The sequence below is a fragment of the Ornithorhynchus anatinus genome, chromosome 4 (assembly GCF_004115215.2).
Source record: "Ornithorhynchus anatinus isolate Pmale09 chromosome 4, mOrnAna1.pri.v4, whole genome shotgun sequence".
NCBI lineage: Eukaryota > Metazoa > Chordata > Mammalia > Monotremata > Ornithorhynchidae > Ornithorhynchus > Ornithorhynchus anatinus.
Window position 1 is genome coordinate 124,882,113 of NC_041731.1, and position 22,460 is coordinate 124,904,572.

The 22,460-nt window shown below is 42.8% G+C and overlaps 1 protein-coding gene across 1 annotated transcript in view; it reads left to right on the forward strand.

Moving 5' to 3' along the window:
- Positions 1-16,105: 16,105 nt before the first annotated feature.
- The window catches only part of CLNK (cytokine dependent hematopoietic cell linker), a 208,208-nt gene continuing 201,853 nt past the window's right edge, over positions 16,106-22,460 (forward strand). The window contains exon 1 of the mRNA XM_039911666.1: positions 16,106-16,283. The gene's annotated coding sequence lies outside the window, so the exon portion shown is untranslated. The remainder of the gene's footprint in view (positions 16,284-22,460) is intronic.

Sequence of the window (22,460 nt, forward strand, 5' to 3'; positions counted from 1 at the left end):
CATAGTAAAGGTTTAACAAATACCAACATTATTATGATTATCCCTTGCCCCAGCCCCACAACACTTACGTCCATATCTGTAATTTATTTATCCTAATGTCCGTCTCCCCCTCTAGACTGTAAGGTCACTGGGGGCAGGAAATGTGTCTGTTATATTGCTCCTCATGTACTCTCCCAAGGGTTTAGTACAGTGCTCTGCACACAGTATGTGCTCAATAAATGTGACTGACTGACCAACAAGCTCCAGAGTCTTTGTGTTTTCCCCCAGGTCCCTGTGAATGCAATGCTGTTCTGAGCCTCCAAACATCACTCCAGGAATCAAGATGTAGGGCGACTATGGGCTCAAAAAAAAAAAAAGGTGGTCCAGTATAAACCGGCTAACTGGTCACTTCAGTACCAAAAATTATAATGATGGTATTTGTAAGTGCTTACCACGTGTCTAGCACTGTACTAAGCACTGGGGGAGATGCAAGATTCATTCATTCATTCAATAGTATTTATTGAGCGCTTACTACGTGCAGAGCATGGTACCAAGCTCTTGGAATGTACAAATCAGTAACAGATAGAGACAGTCCCTGCCCTCTGACGGGCTGACAGTCTAATGGGGGGAGACGGACAGACAAGAACAATAGCAATAAATAGAATCAAGGGGAAGAACATCTCATTAAAACAATAGCAACTAAATAGAATCAAGGCGATGTACATTTCATTAACAAAATAAGGTAATGAAAATATATACAATTGAGCAGATAATTAGATAATTATATATCTATTAGATGATAAGATAATGAGATTGGACACATGGAGCTCGCAGTCTAAGTGGGAAGGAGAACACCATTTAACAGATGAAGAACCTGAGGCACGGGGAGTGAAGTGACTTGCCCAAGGTCACGCAGGAGACAAGAGGAGGAGCCGGAATTAGAACCAGAACCTCCGATTCCCAGGCCTGGTCTCTTTCTACCAGGTCACGCTGCTTCCGAATGTCAAACTGGATGTGAAAGCCAAATGGCCTGCTTCTCCTCCCTTCAAAAGCCTCCCGTGGGTCTTTGTATATCTTTGCATCAAAAACTCCTCACAGTTGACATCAAAGCTTTCCATCATCTGGCCCCACCATCCCATATGCTCTCTCAACTGGATATTTCCCATTAGCAGTTTTCGCTCTTCCCAAGCCAACCTTCTTACTAGCTCTATCTCATTCTCAACTCTAGGGAAGCAGCATTCATGTATTCATTCAATTGTTCTTTTTGATCACTTATTGTGTGTACCAAGCACTTGGGAAAGTACAATACAACAATAAACAGGGACATTTCCTGCCCACAATGAACTTAAAGTCTACAAGGGGGGCGGGGGGGGCGGGGAACAGGCATCAATACAAATAAAGTTAGAAATATTTACAAGTGTTGTGGGGCTGGGAAGAGAGAAGAGCAAAGGAAGCAAGTTAAGAAGATGCAGGAGTGGGAAATGAGGAAAAGTAGGATAGTCTGGGAAGGCCACTTGGAGGAGGTGTGCCTTCAATAAGGCTTTAAAAGGTGGGAGAGTAATTACCTGTCAGATTTGAGGAAGGAGGGCGTTTCAGGCCAGAGGCAGGATGTGGGCCAAGGGTCGGTGGTGAGACAGGTAAGATTGAGGCAAAGTGAGAAGGCTAGCACTAGAAGAAACGAAGTGTGCAGTCTGGGTTGTGGAAGGAGAGAAGCAAGATGAGGTAGGAGGGGAAAAGGTGATGGAGAGCTTTAAACCCAATGGTGAGGAGTTTTTGTTCGATACGAAGGTGGATGGGTAACCACTGGAATTTTTTTGAGGAAGAGGGTGACATGCCCTCAAAGCTTTTATGGAAAAATGATCCAGGCAGCAGTGTGAAGTATGGGCTGGAGTGGGAAGAGACAGGAGGCTGATGCAGCAATCCAGGCAGGATAGGATGAGTGATCGTATTAATGTGATAGCAGTTTGGATGGAGAGTAAAAGGCGATTTTAGGGATGTTGTGAAGGTGAGACAGATAAGATTCGGTGACGGGTGGAATATGTGGGCTGAATGACATGGGGGAGTCAAGGATAATGCCGAAGTAGTGGATAGAGCATGGGCCTGCGAGTCAGAAGGACCTACTTTCTAATCCCAGCCCCACTTGTCTCCTGTGTGACCTTAGGGAAGTCACTTCACTTCTCTGTCCTTCAGTTCGCTCATCTGTAAAATGTGGATTGAGAATGTGAACCCCATGTGGGACAGGGACTGTGTCCAACCTGATTTGCTTGTAACCAGCTAATACAAACTTAGTACAATATCTAGATATAGTAAGTGCTTAACAAATAGCACACTTTTTATTTTTGTTATCATTATCAACTCTTCCCACCTTCAGCCCCTTACTCACGCTGCCTCCAACTCCTTGCTTTAAACTCCCTCCTTCCCCTCAACAGACCACAGCTTTCTCCATATTCAAATCCCATCTCCTGCTCTCAACTTTCCCCAACTAATTTCCCCGTATTCTGAGCCGTCACCTTTTCAGTCCGCCCTGGCACTGATGAACCCTCTTAGCATTTACTTATTTGTCCCTGGCATTGATGAACCCTCTTAGCATTTACTTATTTGTCCTGTTCACTATCACTCATATTTCTCGAGTGCTTACCATGTGGAGATCATCCTAAGCCCTTGGGAGAGCACAACATAATTCAACAGACACGTTCTCTCCCACAACGAGCTTACAGTCGTTGGGGAAATGGACATTAATGGCAGTAAATATGAATTACGGATATGTAAGCGCTGTGGGGCTGGAGAGGCGAATAAAGGGCAAAGCAGAAGGGAGTGGAAAAAGAGGAAGTGAGGATTCAGTTAGAGAAGGCCCCTTGGAACAGATGAGCCTTCAGTAAGGCTTTGAAGGTGGGAAGGGTACTTGTCTGTCAGACAAGAAAAGGGAGGGCGTTCCAGGCGGGATGTGGATGAGTGGTCAAGTGTGAGATAGATGAGATCAAGGTACAGTGAGTAGGTTGGTATTAGAGGAGCAGAGTGTGTGGCATTTTCTGGGTCTTTAGGGTTTGTTGGTGTGTTTTTTTTTTTCCTTTTAAATGGCATCTGTTAAGCCCTTCCTATTTGTCAAGCACTTTTCTAAACTCTGGGATAGACACAAGTTAATCCAGCTGAATACCCATTGTTGGGTAGGGATTGTCTCTGTTGCCAAACTGTAATTTCCAAGTGTTTAGTACGGTGCTCTGCACCCAGTAAGTGCTCAATAAATACAACTGAATGAATGAATACAGTCATTCATTCAATAGTATTTATTGGGCACTTACTATGTGCGGAGCACTGCGCTAAGCACTTGGTCAGCGGCCCGTATGGGGTTTACAGTCAAGTAAGAGGAAGAACGGGTTTGGAATCCCCATTTTGCAGTTGAGGATGCTAAGGCATGGAGAAGTGAAGTAACTTGCCCAAGGTCACACAGCAGACCGGTGGCTGAGCCAGAATTAGAACTCTGACTCCCAGACCAGGCTCTTTCCACTAGGACACACTGCTTCCCATGGTAGACACGTTTGCTGCCCACACATATATTGTAGTTTAGTGGTGTGGTTTCACACTAAACTGCTCTTCTGGTACTCAGGGAAACAGCATGGTGGGGTGGATAGAGAACGAGCCTAGGAGTCAGAAGGTCATGGGTTCTAAACCTGGTTCCACCACTTGTCGGCTGTGTGACCTTAGGGAAGTCACCTCTCTTCTCCGTGCCTCGGTTATCTCATCGATAAAATGGGGACTGAGACTGTGAGCCCCACATGGGAGCTCCCATTAGAGAAGCAGCGTGGCTCAGTGGAGAGAGCCCGGGCTTGGGAGTCAGAGGTCATGAGTTTGAATCCCGGCTCTGCCACTTGTCAGCTGTGTGACTGTGGGCAAGTCACTTCACTTCTCTGTGCCTCAGTTACCTCATCTGTAAAATAGGGATTAACCGTGAGCCTCACGTGGGACAACCTGATTACCCTGTATCTACTGCAGAGCTTACAACGGTGCTCGGCACATAGTAAGCGTTTAACAAATACCAACACGATGGGGCCTGTTTCCAACTCGATTTGCTCGCATCCACCCCAGAATTCAGTACAGTGACTGACCCGTAGTTAGTGCTTAACGAATACCATAATCGTCATTATTTTTTTCGAACGACATTGTCAAAGCTGTTCTACTTGCAAAACTACTGCCTTGGGGTATATCGAGAACCAGTGATGTGCACCACTCCAAAGTACTGTTCTCCTTTCAGGGCCCAGCAGAAAAGAGTCACCAGTGATTAATATGTTATTTAATTAATTTCTAGCATTAGATTAGCAATAATAATAATACCTGTGGTATGTTAAGGACTTATTATATGCCAGGCATAGGGGTAGATACAGTTAATCTGGTTAGGTTGTATCTACCCCAGGGCTTAGAACAGGGCTTGACACATTCATTCATTCAATCATATTTATTGAGTGCCTGTGTGCACAGCACTGTACTAAGCACTTGGAAAGTCCAATTCGGTGAAAGAGAGAGACGACCCCTACTTACATCGGCCTCACGGTCTTGAAGACATATAAGTGCTTAAAATGCCGTCATTAATATTAAAGTCCCTGTCCCACATGGGGCTCAGATTGAAAGCTCCTTGAGGGTAAACAGCAGTCACTGACAACAGTTGTATGTTCCCAAAGACCTCTGCAAATGGCACCCTCATGCATTTTCATTTATAAAACTGAGGGACTGTTCCAGTTTCACTTGCTCTGCTCCAAAGCCTATTGTCTTCCTTTAGTAACTACTTTCCTTTCTCTCGCTAGTTAGATGTATAATCTGTTGCCACTTGTGGAAAGGAGGATAAACTATTTTGTTTACTACCTTGAAGAGGAAGATGCCTTGAAGATTGCAGCACAATATTTTAATTTAAATGGCAAGGAGGCAGAAAAAAAAAAAAATCACACCAGAGGTTTAGGTAGGTATCTATTTTCATTGCAAACTCTTTAAATCACTCCCTCCTCCCAGGGGATGGGTGTCTGAACTCTATATTGGACATCACAAACTGCCAGAAGACAGTCATCAATGGTATTTGATTTATGAGAAGCACCATGGTGTAGTGGATAGAGCACGGGCCTGGGAGTCAGAAGGTCATGGGTTCTAGTCTTGGCTCGCCTCTTGTCTTCTGTGTGACCTTGGGTAAGTCACTTTGGTTCTCTGGACCTCATTTACCTCATCTGTAAAATGGGGATTGAGACTGTGAGCCCCACGTGGGACAGGGATTTGATCCCATCCAATATGCTTGTATCCACCCCAGGGCTTAGTACAGTGCCTGGCACATAGTAAGCACTTAAATATCATCATTAGTAGTAGTAGCGGTGGTGTTTATTGGATGCTAACTGTGTGGAAGAGCCCAATATCAGGACTTGATCTCTTTGGTTCCTCACACGACTCCCTGAGTCCTCGCAGCCTGGTGAGGTAGAGAATTGAACGATTACTTGGATGATTTGCTGGATGCGTTTCTAGGCTTGGGGAAATGGGCAAACCCACCTGGATAAAATCATCAACGATTTTTAAAATGTGAGAACATAAACTTCGATGTCTTCATTTCTTCGTTAGTAAGCCAAAGGCAACAGTCTTTCAGGAAACCTGTCTCTCACGGCACCGGGTGCCGGGAAGATTGATTCACTCATTTTCTCGCTCAAACATCCAAGTGTGCGAAACTGTCTTTAAGACAGAGATGGAAGACATGGAAAATTTGCTTGAGGGTGGAGAGTTAGAGATGATGAGGTGGATGAATGTGAAAATCCCACATTCTGATTATTGGGAGTTAAATCATCAATTAGTAAAGTTTTTTGAGCATTTTTAGGTCATATAGAATTGTATGTATTGTAATCTCATCTATCTCACCACCGACCCCTCGCCCATATCCTACCCCTGGCCTGGAACTCGTTCCCCCTTCGTATCGAACAAACAATAATAATCATGGCATTTGTTAAGTGCTTACTATCTGCCAAGCACTGTTCTAAGCGCTAGGGTAGATATAAGGTAATCAGGTTGACCCACGTGGGACCCACGGTCTTAATCCCCATTGTACGGATGAGATAACTGAGGCACAGAGAAGTTAAGTGGCTTGCCCAAGGTTACACAGCAGACAAGTGGCGGAGTCAGGATTAGAACCCACATCCTTCGACTCCCAAGCCCGTGCTCTTTCCACCAAGCCACGTTGCTTCTCTAACAGATGATTACTCTCCCCGTCTTCAAGACCTTATTAAAATCACATCTCCTCCAAGAGGCCTTCCCTGACTAAGCCCTCATTTCCCCTATTCGCTGTCTCTTCTGCCCCACCTTGGCTCTTGGATTTATACCCTTTGTTCACCCCACCCTCAGCCCTTTCTCCCCACTAGGGTGTTAATTCCTTGTCTACTAAATCAGTTATATTATACTCTCCCAAGTACATAGTATGTGCCCAAGAAATGTGATTGGTTAAATGATTATACACGCCGTAGAATCCCGTGGTGGGTAATGGATCCATGTCCCGATTCTATAGTGCTTGCATTAATAGACCTACATGAAATAAAACTGAACTCACACTTGGCAGAGTGGCAAAGCATAGTGGAAGACCACGGGACTGGGTGTCAGGACATCTCGTTTCTAATCCCTCTCCACCACTCACTTTCTCTGTGATCTTGCATCGGTCACTTGACTTTTCCATGCCTCATTTTCCTCATCTGTAAATGGAGATTCAAAACCCGCCCTTAAAAATTATGTAGGAAAAGGACGGTGTTGGATTTAATTACTCTGTATGTACCAGCTCCAGAACTTAGTATAGTGCTTGGCACACGAGCACTTAAACATCACCATCAGCAACGAATTCATTTCAACTAAATGAGGAGCATGATTATATAAATTCACTACCTTATTACAAAATCCCGAAAAGTTTCGAACCACTTCAAAATGGAAAAAAAAAAAATTCACTCAAAAATATGGTCCCACTCACACACTGCACTCTAAGCTTCACACTCTAAGTGACACTGACACTGTCCTTTCCTGGTTCTCCTCCTACCCCTCTGGCTGGTCATTTTCAGTCTCTTCCATGGGCTCCTCCTCTGCTGCCCATCCCTTAACTGTGGGGGTCCCTCAAAGTTCAATTCTGGGACCCCTTCTTTTCTCCAGCTACATTCACTCCCTTGGAAAAATCACTCATTCGCATGGCGTCAACCGTTACCTCTATACCCATGATACCCAAATTTCCACCTCCGGCCCTGCTCTCTCTCCCTCTCTACAGTCTCACATTTCCTCCTACCTTCAAGAAATCTCTAGTTGGATGTCCTCCCGTCAACCCAAACTTAATATGGCTAAAACTGAACTTATTTTCCCACCCAAACCCTATCCTCCCATTCACTTTCCAATCTCTATAGACAGCACCACCAACCGTCCCGTCTCATAAATCCATATCGTTGATGCTATCCTTGACTCCTCTCCCTCTCTCCACCCACATATTCAAGCCATCATTAAATCCTATGAGTTCTACCTTAATATCACCAAAATCCACATTAATGCAAGCACTCTCCCCTGGCTTATTGTAGCAGCCTCCTTGTTGACCTATCTCTCCCCACTGTAGTCCATACTCCATTCTGCTGCCTGAATCATTTTCCTTCAAAAATGTTCAGACCACATCCTAATGCTGGCCTGGAATGCCCTCCCTCCTCATATCCGACAGATAATTGCTCTCCCTCACTTCAAAACCTTATTGAAGGCCACATCTCATTCATGAAACTTTCCCTGACTAAGCCCTCCTCTCTTTCTCCTACTCTCTTCTGCGTCACTCTTACTTGCTCCTTCATTCATCCTCCCCCTCATCCCCGTAGCACACACAGATTTATATATATATATATATATATATATATACACATATATTTATAAATCTCTATATATGTATGCATATATATATATATATATATATATATATCTGTGTGTATATCTGTAATTTATCTATTTATTTATTTATATTAATGTCTGTCTCCCCTCTAGACTGTGAGCTCATTGTGAACAGGAATGTATCTGTTTGTTGCTATATTGTACTCTCTCAAGAGCTTAGTACAGGGCTTTGCATGCTTGGTACATGGTAAGGGCTTAACAAGTACCATAATTATCACTATTATTATTAGTAAGCACTCAATAAATATGATTGAATGAATGAATACATGCATACCAGAAGCAAATTTGGTATACAAACCCCCTCATGTAGTCAATTCCCATATCAGACAACAAATGGAAGAGTTTGGTATTTGATAACCGGATAAAGTTTTGTATTCTCCTTCAGATTTTAGTCCACTCTCAGTGACAGGACTATTCTTTCAGCTCAGCGAGCCAGGATAGGAAAAAAAATTAGGCTGAGATTATGGAACCAAGATACTTTTCCAAGATACTGCTTCCATGAGAAGCAGCGTGGCTCAGTGGAAAGAGCCCGGGCTGGGGTGTCAGAGGTCATGGGTTTGAATCCTAGCTCTGCCACTAGGCAGCTGTGTGACTGTGGGCAAGTCACTTCACTTCTCTGTGCCTCAGTGACCTCATCTGCAAAATGGGGATGAAGACTGTGAGCTTCACGTGGGACAACCTGATTACCCTGTATCTCCCCCAGTGCTTAGAACGGTGCTCTGCACATAGTAAGTGCTTAACAAATACCAACATTATTATTATTACGAGAGGACCCATAGTGCTCTCTCCTCATTGATCCAGATGTGTCAGTGGACAGCTATTACCCAAGAAGCTTTTGATGCCATCTTAATGCAGAAATCCTGGGTATATTCTACCCTAACCCCTTTCTCCTCCCACTCCATGCCAGCATATCTCCAAAGTGCAGAGAGAGGACTGGGCAGATAAATAAAAGCCAGTCTGTCAGATGACTGATTTGCTGACATTAGCACTCTGGGAATGGGCTCACAGATGATGAAGATGATGGTTTTTGTTAAGCCCTTACTATGTACCAAGCACTGTTCTAAGCCCTGGGTTAGATACCCTCTTTTCCCCCCATTTCCCTCTGCTCCTCCCCCTCTCCCTTCCCATCCCCTCAGCACCGTACTCGTCCGCTCAACTGTATATATTTTCATTACCCTATTTATTTTGTTAATGAAATGTACATCGCCTCGATTCTATTTAGTCGCCATCGTTTTTACGAGATGTTCTTCCCCTTGACCCTATTTATTGCCATCGTTCTTGTCCGTCCGTCTCCCCCGATTAGACTGTAGGCCCGTCAAACGTCAGGGATTGTCTCTATCTGTTTCTGACTTGTTCATTCCAAGCACTTAGTACAGTGCTCTGCACATAGTAAACGCTCAGTAAATACTATTGAATACAAGGTAATCAGGTTGTCTCATGTGGGGCTCACAGTCTTAATCCCCATTTTTACAGATGAGGTAACTGAGGCACAGAGAAGTTAAGTGACTTGCCCAAAGTCACACAGCTGAGAGGTGGCAGAGTCGGGATTCAAACCCATGACCTCTGAACTCCCAAGCCCGGGCTCTTTCCACTGAGCCACGCTGCTTCTCGAGCATTTATTGAGCGCTTATTCTGTGCAGAGCCCTGTACTAATAATAATAATTACGGCACATGTTAAGAGCTTACTACATGCCAAGCACTGTTCTAAGCGCTACGATAGATACAAGCAATCAGTTTGGACAGTTCCTTGTTCCAAACTGGGCTCACACTCTTAATCCCATTTTGCACACATGAAGTCACTGAGGCACAGAGAAGTGCAATGACTTTCCTAAGGTCATACAGCAGACATGTGGCAGAGCTGGGATTAAGTGGCTTAGTGGAAAGACCATGGGCTTGGGACTCAGAGGACATGGGTTCTAATCCCGGCTTTTCCACTTGCCTTCTGAGTGACCTTGGGTGAGCCACTTCACTTCTCTGTACCTCAGTTACCTCATCTGGAAATAGGGGATTAAAACTGTGAGCCCCACTTGGGAAAACCTGATTACCCTGTATCTCTCCCAGCGCTTAGAACAGTGCTTGGCTCATAGTAAGTGCTTAACAAATAGCATAATAATAACAATAACCCAGGTCCTTCTGACTCCCAGCCCCACGCTCTATCGATTAAGCCACGCTGCTTCTCTAGGGAGAGTGCAACGATAAACACATTCCCTGCCCACAACGAGTTTACAGTCTAGAGCTTCATTCTCACTTCTGTGTGTTTATGACCCAGAATTCCCAAACTGGGGACATTTCTACCCAAACCCACCCAACCGAAGAAGTTAACTCCTGGAAAGCCCTCACGACCTTATGGGAGAGAACCTGCTTGTGAATTCAGATTAAGTTTTTCATTTCCATTTTAAAATTTAGGTCAGTGGAGTTCTTTAGGTTAACCAAAAGATTAGGCTATTTGTGGACGGGCTAAACAATCAATTCAGTAATGAATTCAGTGGGTGGCTAAGTTCATTTGAACACAAAATTAATTAAAATGCATCAAAGATATGCAAGGAGAATCGGATTTATTCTATAGGAGAATTGGACAAAGTCTATTCAACATCAATTTACACATAAGCTATGGAATATAAGATCACAGGTACGTAAAACTCTCAAAATAAAAATCTTTAGGCGTTGTAATCGAAGGCCCGTAGTATTCGGGCAGGATATATTATGGGTCAGGTTTTTTTTGTGACTAGCCCCATTGCCTGGGCTTAGAGCAAATTTTCATGAACTTCAAAAGATATTTGCTTTCAGATCAACTAATAGACTCCTGAGCAGACTGAGGAATGCACCATGCAAACTTTTATTTTTAAACATTTGACCTTTTCAATCCGTTTTAATATGAGCACTTTGGAAAAAGAAAGCAGCACCTCAGAGTCAGATTCCGGCTCTACGAACTTCTCCATGCCGCGCTGAGGCCCAGCCAATTACAGCGTGGTAATTCCCGGTTTCAGTACTGTTTCTGCTTCTACAGGCAATTTACAAATCTAGCCTCTTTGACTTTGGGCTTTCTTCCATCCCTCTGGGAAGATATTGCAGATACAGATGGAAAAGCAGCATGACAAAAAAATGGATCTGCCGTTCGGGGGATTTGGGTTCTAATCCCCTCCCCGCCACTTGCCTGCTGTGTGACCTCGGACAAGTGGCTTAACCTCTCTGTCCCTCAGTTACCTCATCTGTAAAATGGGGACTCAACACCTATTCTCCTTCTGCCCTAGAGTGTGAGCCTCGTGTGGGACAGCATATATGCCCAACCTGATTATCTTTTATGCAACCCAGTGCTAAATACAATACTTGGTACACAGTAAATGCTTAGCAAATTATTAAATCACTCTCCTTGGTGATAGAGTGATGTCATCTCAGCTAAAAATGTTAGGTAAAAATTTGGGTGCCAAAATGAAAACAGAGAGATTCTAGATAGGGCTCCAAGCTCAATCAATGAATGGTAGTTACTGAGGACTTACTACATACAGAACACTATACTAAGCACCCGGAAGAGTATAATCTAGTGAGTAGATATATTTCCTGCCACCAAGGACTTGACAGTCTAAAGTGGGAATGGCCCATGTCTAGTAGGATGTTGTTTGGATCCAATTCATCCGTTTTTCCACACTGTGAACCTTGATTCAAAGATTAAGACCCCGACGAATATTTTTTGTTTATTTTTTATGGTATTTAATAGTGATAATGTTGGTATTTGTTAAGCGCTTACTATGTGCAGAGCACTGTTCTAAGCACTGGGGTACATACAGGGTAATCAGGTTGTCCCACATGAGGCTCACAGTCTTAATCCCCATTTTTACAGATGAGGTAACTGAGGCACAGAGAAGTTAAGTGGCATGCCCACAGTCACACAGCCGACAAGTGGCAGAGACGGGATTCGAAACCATGACCTCTGACTCCCAAGCCCGGCTCTTTCCACTGAGCTACGCTGCTTCTTGTTAAGTACTTCTATGTGCCAGGCATTATACTAACTGCTAGAGGAGATACAAGGTTTTCACGTTGGACACATTCCCTGTCCCACAGGGAGCTCACACTCTTAATCCCCATTTTAAAGATGAGGGAAGTGCAATACAGAGAAATTAAATCACCTGCCCACAGTCAAGTGACAGAGTCAGGATTAGAACCCAGGTCCTTCTGACTCCCACGCCTGTGCTCGATCCACTAGGCCAAGTTGCTTCTCTTAAATTCTAAAGGAAAGGAGGATGGATGGATTTCAGTGGGCTCTATTTGAGCTGGTGGTCCATTGGGCATTTCACTTCACTTCTCTGGGCCTCAGTTATCTCATTTGCAAAATGGAAATTAACACTGTCCTACGTGGGACAAGGGTCTTTGTCTAACCTGAGTTGCTTGTATCTACTCCAAAGCCTAACAGATACCAGTGTTATTATTATTTTTAATCTTATACTCCAACCCAGCCCAGACGTTTCTCTCCTCTAACACCAACCTGCTCACTGTCCCTCCCTCTCGTCTATCTCGCCGCCGACGTCTCGCCTGCGTCCCGCCTCTGGCTCAGAACGCCCTCCCTCCTCAAATCCCGCGGACAGTGACTCCCCTCTGCTTCCAAGCCCTATTGAAAGCCCACCTCCTCCAAGAGGCCTTCCCAGACTAAGCCCCACGCTTCCTCATCTTGATTCTATTTATTTGCTATTGTTTTAATGAGACGTTCATCCCCTTGATACTATTTATTGCCATTGTTCTTGTCTGTCCGTCTCCCCCGATTAGACTGTAAACCCGTCAAAGGGGAGGGACCGTCTCTATCTGTTACCGATTTGTACATTCCAAGCGCTTATTACAGTGCTCTGCACATAGTAAGCGCTCAATAAATACTATTGAATGAATAGTACAGTGCCTGGCATAAAGTGCTTAAAAAAATACCATTTAAAAAAAAAAACCAAAACACTTTCTCCACATCACCTGGGCCACTGCCAAATTGATGTGTTCCTCAGTTTAATGATTAATCAAAAATGCCAGCAGCTGGAATTAGTGCTGTCTATTTTTCCTCTAATGTTTTGGATACTTGTAAAAACCCGAGTGTTCTATTAAAGATGAGGACTGACGAGAGTCTATGTTACAGAAAAGTGGTTGAAAAACCCTACTTGAACACAAATTTCACGGCACAGAGAAAGGAATGGACTGGAATAAGCTGCATGCATAACGTTCCTATATAGTCATGAATATAAATAGAATTGATTGCTATCAAGAGATGAGATTTCTAAATAAAATATAAATATAAATGTTAAGATAATTATTTAATTATGAGACTTCACTAAAGGGAATCATTAAAGCCTGAGAAAATTCACGCTCATAGGATATTTCTAAAGGTGCTGAAATAATTTGGTGTACCTGATCATAATGAAGAAAATAAAAGCAAATAGAGGAAATCTGCACATAAATCTCTATTTTCTGTAAGAAAAATCTGGAAAATGTTATGAAAGCAGTAAAGAAGCCTTAGAACATAGAGGAAAAGACCTTTTACAGCTTGTGGAAATTACAGTGGAGGATGTCTTTGCTGAAGCAGAACAGGTTCATTAATCTCGTGGTGGGCATGCTTGAAAGCACAACGGAGCATCTGAAAGCTATGTTACGATAGGATTCCACTTCTCTAGAAAACATTTTGAATCAAGAGTGGGCAGCATCAACACAAGCCTTTGAATCCTTCACTCTCCGTTCAGTCATTCAATAAACACTATTGAATGAATGAATGAATGAATGGATGACTTTACTCTGCAAAACACACACTGACACATGCACACACATGCCATAGTGGATAAAGCACAGGCCTGGGAGTCAGAAGGTCATGGGTTCTAATCCCATCTCCACCTCTTGTCTGCTGTGTGACCCCGGGCAAGTCATTTCACTTCTCTGTGCCTCAGTTCTGTCATCTGTAAAATGGGGGTTGAGACTGTGAGCCCCACGTGGGCCAGGGACTGTGTCTAACACGATTTGCTTATATCCACCCCAGTGCAGAGTACCGTGCAGGGCACATAGTAAGCACTTAAATACCACAAATATAAATGCTTATGTTCCCTTCAACATACCTCTCCAACAGCTACTGTGTTGCTCCAAACACTTAGATCCAACCTCAACTAGCACATCATCTGCCTGGTTGACCTCTCTATCTCTTGTCTCTGCTTTTATAATCCATACTTCACTCTGCTGCCTGGATTATTCTTTTCTTAAAGAGTATTATTTGCACGTATCCTCAGTCCTCAAAAACCTCGAGTGGTAGCCCAAACATCTCCACATCAAACTTCTCATAAGCTTTAAACTTGTTATGGGCTTCTTGATCTCTTGATCTCTGTAATCTTGCTGTGGTCAGGGAACATGTCTTCCAACTCTATTGTATTTTACTTTCCCAATCGCTCGGTACAGTGCTCTGCATCTAATTTACGGACTGATTGATTTAAGGTACTCAGTTAGCTCTCCCGCTTCTAGTTAACCTTGGTCTTGGCCCACTACAATCCAAGCCCACACCTTTACACTTCTAAAACCAGTCTATTTCCTGTGCCTCCATCTGGAAAATGGGGATTAAGAGTGTGATAATAATTATGGTACTTGTTGAGTGCTATGCGCCAAGCACTCTTCTAAGCACTGGGGTTAATCAGGTTGGACACAGTTCCTGTCCCATATGGGGCTCACACTCCTTATCCACATTTTAAAGATGAGGTAACTGAGGCTCAGAGAAGTTAAGTGACTTGCCCAAGATCACACAGCAGGCATGGGAGGAGTCGGGATTAGAACCCAGGGCCTTCTGACTCACAGACCTTGCTCTATTTACTAAGCTGTGCTGCAAGTGGCAGGAGCAATAAAAGGAGAGGCATACCTCTATGAATGTGGATATATATATATATATATAACAAAGTTCTGTATTCAAGTTTTCCAGTGACATCTTGAGTGCCCTGCAAAATGGAAAAATAAGGATTGTTTTCAAGAAATCGCCCAGATTCTAAAATAAGAACCATTTTGGTTTAAAACTGTAATTTGTTTTTTGTGGCGGGGGTGGGAGATTGGGGCGGTTGGCAAGACATAGCAGACTTACCTATCATTTAGTATATTCATCCCAATGCCTATTCACGGGCAGGCGGCGTTAATTTTTTTTTTGAATTTTTAAAAAAGAAACATGACTAGAAAAACCTTGGTAACATGATTTTTGTGATTAGCAAACCTGATTCCTATTCAAAGAAGACCGCAGGAGTTAAGGTGGAGGCATTTAGGTTTTTCATATGCAAAATACAAACTACCTCTTCGTTGACTCAAACAAAATGAGAGTTCTGTTCATTGCTTACCTCGCCTCAAGTGAGAGAGCAAAACCAGAAATCTATGATACCTATTTGTAATGTGGAGGAGAAGTGAAATTGGTGTAGTATGTTGGCAAGCCACTCGCCAAAGAGTTTAGTGAGCTCTTCGCTGGTTGGGAGAACTTGGGGAAAACGGGGATATAAAAATGGATTGTTTCCAGTAGATTGTTTTCCCCCCACAATACTCACACAAATCTACCATTTTATCTGTGAAAACATTAAAGACTACATAACAACCAAAGATGAGTTTGCTAAATATCTTGTAATAATAATAATAGTAATAATGGTATTTGTTAAGTGCACTTTAGTAAGTTCTGGGGTGGATACAAGCAAATTGGGTTGGACACAGTTCCCTGTCCCCCAGTGAGCTCACAGTCTCAAGCTCTATTTGACAGATGAGGTAACCGAGGCCCAGAGAAGTGAAGGGACCTGCCCAAGGGCATTCAACTTATTTTCCCGGTCTACTTGTTTTGTCTTGTTTTGCTGTCTCCCCCTCTTAGGCTATGTGCCCGTTGTTGGGCAGGGATTGCTTCTATCTGTTGCCGAACTGAGGATTCCTAGCGCTTAGTACACAGTGCTCTGCACACAGTAAGTGCTCAATAAATATGGTTGAATGAATGAATGATTAGAACCCATGCCCTTCTGACTCCCGGGCCCTTGTTCTATCCACTACACCATGCTGCTTCTGTAAAAACACCTTCAGCTCTTTGGATGAAGTATGTGATGAGACTGCAAAGACCACCGCTTACGAACACTCAAAAGAGGAAGTAAAAAATACACACTGGTCATAGTTCTCGGGCTGTGGCCACATTTCACAGGAAACCAACCCAGAGGCAGGCCAATACCATAAAGTTCCCCCCTTCAGGCAATTTCTCAGTATCATTCACACATTCACAAAATAACTGAGATAATTATCCTGCTCCATGGTCTTCCAACCAGCTCCTCAGAACTGGCTGGCCTCGGATCCTAATGACGCTCAGGTAAAACTCGGATTTCCTCTCCCCCAATCTACGTTTTATTGAATCAAATGAACACGCACAGAATCCTGCCCAGAAAAAGGTACGTGACAACGATTATTTATATACTCCGGTTGGAGAGTCCTATATCAGCCTATCTTAACTCAGCTTTAAAAGATTCTTGCTTTCTGCGGTATGGAAATAAACTCACACCTCTATGTGTAGTTTCTTGAAAGATGGTCGTAAGCTCCTTCATTCAATAGTATTTACTGAGTACTTACTATGTGCAGAGCACTGTACTAAGCGCTTGGAATGAACAAGTCGGCAACAGATAGAGACGGTCCCTGCCGTTTGATGGGCTTTAAAGCTCCTTGAGAGTGGGGATCATGTCTACCAGCTCTATTGTATTTTACTCTCCCAAGTGCTTAGTAATAATAATAATAATGTCATTTGTTAAGCACTTACTGTGTGCCTAAGCGCTGGGGTAGATACAAGGTAATCAGGTTGTCCCACGTAAGGCTCAACAGTCTTAATTCCCATTTTACAGGTTAGGCAACTGAGACACAGAGAAGTTAGGTGACTTGCTCATGTGGCGGAACCGGGATTAAAACACGTGACCTCTGACTCCCAAGCCCGTGCTCTTGCCACTAATAATAATAATAATAGTAATGATGGTAGTTGTTAAGTGCTTACTATGTGCCAAGCATTGTTTTAAGTGCTGAGATAGATACAAGTTTATCACATTGTCCCATGTGTCACATTGCTCACAGTCTAAATCCCCATTTTATAGATGAGGTAACTGAGGCACCGAGAAGTCAAGTGACTTGCCCAAAGTTACACAGCTGGCAGGTGGCAGAGCCTGGATTAGAACTCATGACCTCTGACTCCCAAGCCCTGGCTCTTTCCACTAATCCTCACTGCTTCTCTATATGTACAGTGCTTTGCATGAAGAAAAAGCGCTCAGTAAATACCGTTGATTGATTGACTACTACCTTGATAGTAACTCCCCAGAATCTATGGGAGTGGGTATTCAAGGGTCATTTAAACTGTTTAGGAGTCTGCTTTTTTAGGGCACATCTAAATCAAATGACAATACAGTAGGGAAGGGACCTCAATTAAATCTCTTGTGTGCTTCCATAGGCTTTAAACCAATCTCTCCTCCTTTAAAAAGCCCATAAATGGTTAATATATTGGAAACAAGAACTGATTGTACATTAAGAAAATTATATCCTTTTCAAAACTGTAATAGAAAAATAATGTTTGAAAACTACATTTAAATGCCGCTACCAATCTCCCGGACATGTTCTAGGGATTTTTTTTCTCCCTCTATTTCTTAAAGGATATCTCAGAGTATACGTTTGTGAGAGAAACAGAAAGACACAATCAATGGGTGGATAATCTGGCATTGAAAGAGAAAGTTGTTTTATTTCATTAGGGAAGAATTTATGCAATACTCGGTGGACTAAAATCACCTACTCAGTATGACAGAACTTTCCTTTACATGTTCAAGCATTTAAGCGTCTGCATTGCTTTCATTTTGGAAAAACTGTTAGCTATATTGTAATAGTCTAGATTGGCCTGGCTTTTTTTGAAGAGATAGGAAGAAAACCAGTCGTTAGTTTGGCTGTGGAAAACAGATGGTGGACAACGAGCGGTGAATGAAGCTCTAGATTATAAACTCATTGTGGGCAGGGAAAAGGCCTCGTTTATTGCTCTGCACGCGTTAAGTGCTCAATAAATACGATTGACTGACTGACTGAAAATAACAGCATTTATGTCAAGTTGGGAATAGTTGCAACATAAATCGGAGGACTAGTGGATAGAGGGAATGGAAAAATAACCTGCAAACTTCTGTCCCTTCTTTTCCAAAGGGATATAGTCGTGATTGATTTGAACCTCATTTGGAAAAAGTCCTCTTGGTTAAATGTCTTAATGAATACGCTCCTCTGGAAATAAAGTGCATAGACTGGATAGGTCTCCACACTGTCATATTATCTCTCTAACATCAGAAATGAAGATTAGGAAATTTGAGTGAGATGAGTCATCCCAGCAAAGGAAAGATAAGAAACTAATGAAATTCAATCTGATGTTGGAATCACAGGAGGCAGACAAAGAAGCCGTAGTCAGAAAATATATGCCTCCACCTGAAGCTGTAAGTGAGAGACAAAGCAGGACAAGAGCAGATCACTGGGTAGAGTTTGAAACTTTCCAGATCTTTATTTTGGAAATTCTCTTTTCCAGACAAAGCACTTTTGAGCTAAGGTCATTTTATTGTTCTTTTTTTTTTTTTCCATTTAAATCACATTCCAGCCTTTGCACTGGGATCTGGCCACAGATTAGTTCCCACAATTGAATTTCTCCCGTAGGTCCTGACTTCTGGACACATGTTGCAACTGATAGAACGCTAATGTGAGTCAATTCCCTAATTTTCAACTCTGTTATCATTGGAAAAATTGCACCTCAAACCTCTAATGTCTAGAAATGACCTTCCAAAGTCCCTGTGTGGCCTCAATTGTGTGGTCTCACTTTTTTGAGGATTCTCTATGATGGGATCTTGAGGCTGCACGCTAGAGAGGAACAAGACTAAGGTTTATTATAGACTAACTGGGTCATACTGATTTTTGTAATAGCCAACTTCAGTCCTCACAATCTCTCCTCATATAATAATAATAATAATGATAATTATGGTATTTGTTAAACACTTACTATATGCCAAGCACTGTTCTAAGAGCTGGGGTAGATACAAGGTAATCAGGTTGTCCCACATGGGGCTCACAGTCTTAAACCCCATTTTACAGGTGAGGCAACTGAGGCACAGAGAAGTTGTGTCTTGCCCAAGGTCACACAGCAGACAAGCGGCAAAGCCAGGATTAGAATCCACAACCTGTGACTCCCAAGCCTGTGTTCTTGCCACAAAACCTCGCTGCAGGACACCACAGAATAATTAGTTGGGTTTTTTTCTGGTTCCATTTAACTCAAACTGTTGGCTTCATCACTGAGAACGAAAACTTTGGGAGGAACTGACTAGCGGAAGTTAAAACTTCTGAACAAAAGGCATGCAAGGGGGAGAACATTAGAGAAATACAAAATATTAATCAGTTCAATCCCAGAGACCGTTCCAAGATTGTACGGATTTCTCAAACAGGAATGTGACACCAAAGTCACACTGCACAAAGAGAATGGGATAGGAACTTTTTCCTGATCAGAAGCAGTGAACGATCTTCTAAAGAACCTAACAAAACCCTATGAAAATAAGTTAAAAATCTATTATACATCCATTTATCAAAAATTCAATAAAGTTAGGACCGATGACCTGTATCTTAATTTAAAGTCTTGAGTGGGGTTTAGTGCGTCATGGTGAACAGGGAATTTGCTTGCTGAAATCTGTTGTATTGAAATGAATCATATTTGGTGAGCACTTACTTTGTGCAAAGCCCTGCACTAAGTGCTTGGGAGACCACCATACAATTTAACAGACACTGTCCCTGCCCATCAAGGAGTGTAGGGGCTAGAGGAGGAGACAGATATTAATATAAATAAATTCACAGATATATACGTAAGTGCTGTGGGGTTCTCCCAAATGCTCATTACAGTGTTCTGCACAGAGTAAGTGCTCAAAATGATTGCATTACCAAAATGCATGTGTACAATTATACATGAATATAGAGAGAAGCAGCAATGAGCCTGAGAGTCAGATGGTCGTGGGTTCATTCATTCAATAGTATTTATTGAGCACTTACCATGGGTTCTAATAATAATAATAATGTTGATATTTGTTAAGTTCTTACTATGTGCAGAGCACCGTTCTAAGCACTGGGGGAGATACAGGCTCATCGGGTCGTCCCACGTGAGGCTCACAGTTCATCCCCATTTGACAGATGAGGTCACGGAGGCACAGAGAAGTGAAGTGACTCGCCCACAGTCACACGGCTGACAAGTAGCAGAGCTGGGAGTCGAACTCATGACCTCCGACTCCCAAGCCCGGGCTCTTTCCACTGAGCCATGCTGCTTCTGATCTTAGCTCTGCCACTTGTCTGCTGTGTGACTTTGGGCAAGCCACTTCACTGGGCCTCAGTTACCTCATCTATAAAATGGAGACTAAGACTGTGTGCCCCACATGGGATAGGGTCTGTGTCCAACCCAATTTGCTTGTATCTACACCGGCACTTAATACAGTGCCTGGAACATAGTAAGCACTTAAATACCAGAATTATTATTATATATGTATGTATATCAGCGTAGCTCAGTGCAAAGAGCACGGGCTTGGGAGTCAGATGTCATGGGTTCGAATTCTGGCTCTGCCACTTGTCAGCTGTGTGACTTTGGGCAAGTCACTTAACTTCTCTGTGTCTCAGTTACCTCATCTGTCAAATGGGGATTAAGACTGTGAGACCCATGTGGAAAAATCTGATCACCTTATATCCTCTCCAGCACTTAGAACAGTGTTGTGCACATAGTAAGCGCTTAACAAATGTCATTATTATTATTATATACAAAGTTCATAAATACACCATTGTAAAGTCAACTATCCCCAGAATATATTTCTTCCTATTTCAAAAATAGCCACCCTTTCTGAATAGTTACCAAATAAGCCAAACCTTGAGTTGATGGAAAGTCAACTTTCTACATGTTTATATACAAAAATATTTTTTCTAGAAATAAATCATTTTGGAACAGAATTAACTGCTCCTATAGTATCTGGGGTATTCAGAATGTGTTGTTTTTAGTAACAGTGGTTTGTATCTTAATGAAATAAATGAGAAAAAAATATTTGTGGTTGAAAGGCCTAAATATCCCACCCTGTTATCAGCTGTAAAATGACTTGGGCCATCACCTTGATCTTATCCTTTTTTCGTGATAATTTTATATTTAGCTTTATGGCAGAAGCTCTTGGGACTCGGGGAGTTCATCGCCAATCACTTTTATTGAGCACTTACTGTGTGCAGAGCACTGTGCTAAGCACATGGGAGAACACAACACGGCAGAGTCGATAGACACATTCCCTGCCCTCAGTGAGCTTACAGTCTAGAAGGGGATAAGAACACCAATATAAATAAATTATGTGTGATAAAACTATAGTATTTGTTAAGCACTTACCACGTGCCAGGCATTGAACTACGTGCTGGGATGGATCCGAGCAAATCAGGTTGGACAAGGTCTCTGTCTCATATGAGGTTCACGGTCTCAATCCCTGTTTTACAGATGAGGGAACTGAGGCCCAGAGAAGTGAAGTGAATTGCCCAAGGTCACACAGCAGACAAATGAATATGTACCTAAGTGCTGTGGGGCTGAGGGAGAGGTGAATAAAGGGTGCAAAACCAAGTGCAGGGGCAACTGGGAAGGGAATAGGAGAAGTGGAAATGAGGGCTGAGTTGGGGAAGGCCTTTTGGAGAAGATGTGTTTTTAATAAGGCTCTGAAGGTGGGGAGGGTGATCGTCGATAGGATGCGAAGAGGGAGGGAGCTCTAGAACAGAGGTAGGATGAGGGCCAGAGGTCATGCGATGGATGAAACTGAGGTACTGTGAGTAGGTTGGCATTAGGGAAGCAAATTGTGCAGACCGGTTGCAGTAGGAAATCAAAGAGGTAAGGTTGGCGAGTGCTTTAAAACCTACAGTAAGGAGCTTCTGCTTGATGCAGAGGTAGATGGGCAACCACTGGAGTTTCTTGAGGAGCGGGGAAATGTGGCTTGAACGTTTCTGTAGAAAAATGATCCAGGCAGAAGAGTGAAGTATGGACTAGAGAAGGGAGAAAAAGGAGGCAGGGGGGTTACCAAGGAGGCTGTTACAGTAATTAAGGAGGGATAGGATAAGTGCTTGGATTAATAATAATAACTGTGGCACTTGTTTACCATTTACTATGTGCCAGGCACTGTGTTTAGCACTGGATTATCATGGTAGCAATTTGGATGGAGAGGAAAGGGTGGATTTTAGTAATGTTGTGAAGGTTGAACTGACAGGATTTGGTGACAGATTGAATATGATATTGAATATCAAAACTGGATGCTTAAAGCTGGAACTGTTCCATGTTTTCAATGCGTAAGGACATAAAGGGACAGGTCAGACATTGAATACAGTTTTTATTACAAAGGTTTGAGTAAAAATATCCATCTCTAAGATACGAGATATTCATCCAGGAGGGGGTTAAACCTAACAAGGAAGGTTATGGTGAAAAAGAAACACAGAACCATAACAGAAACAGTTTCCATGAGACAAAGAGAATCTCTCTAGGAGAACCATGAAATAGCATTAGTTGGTTGGTCCATTTTCAATTTTCAAACTTT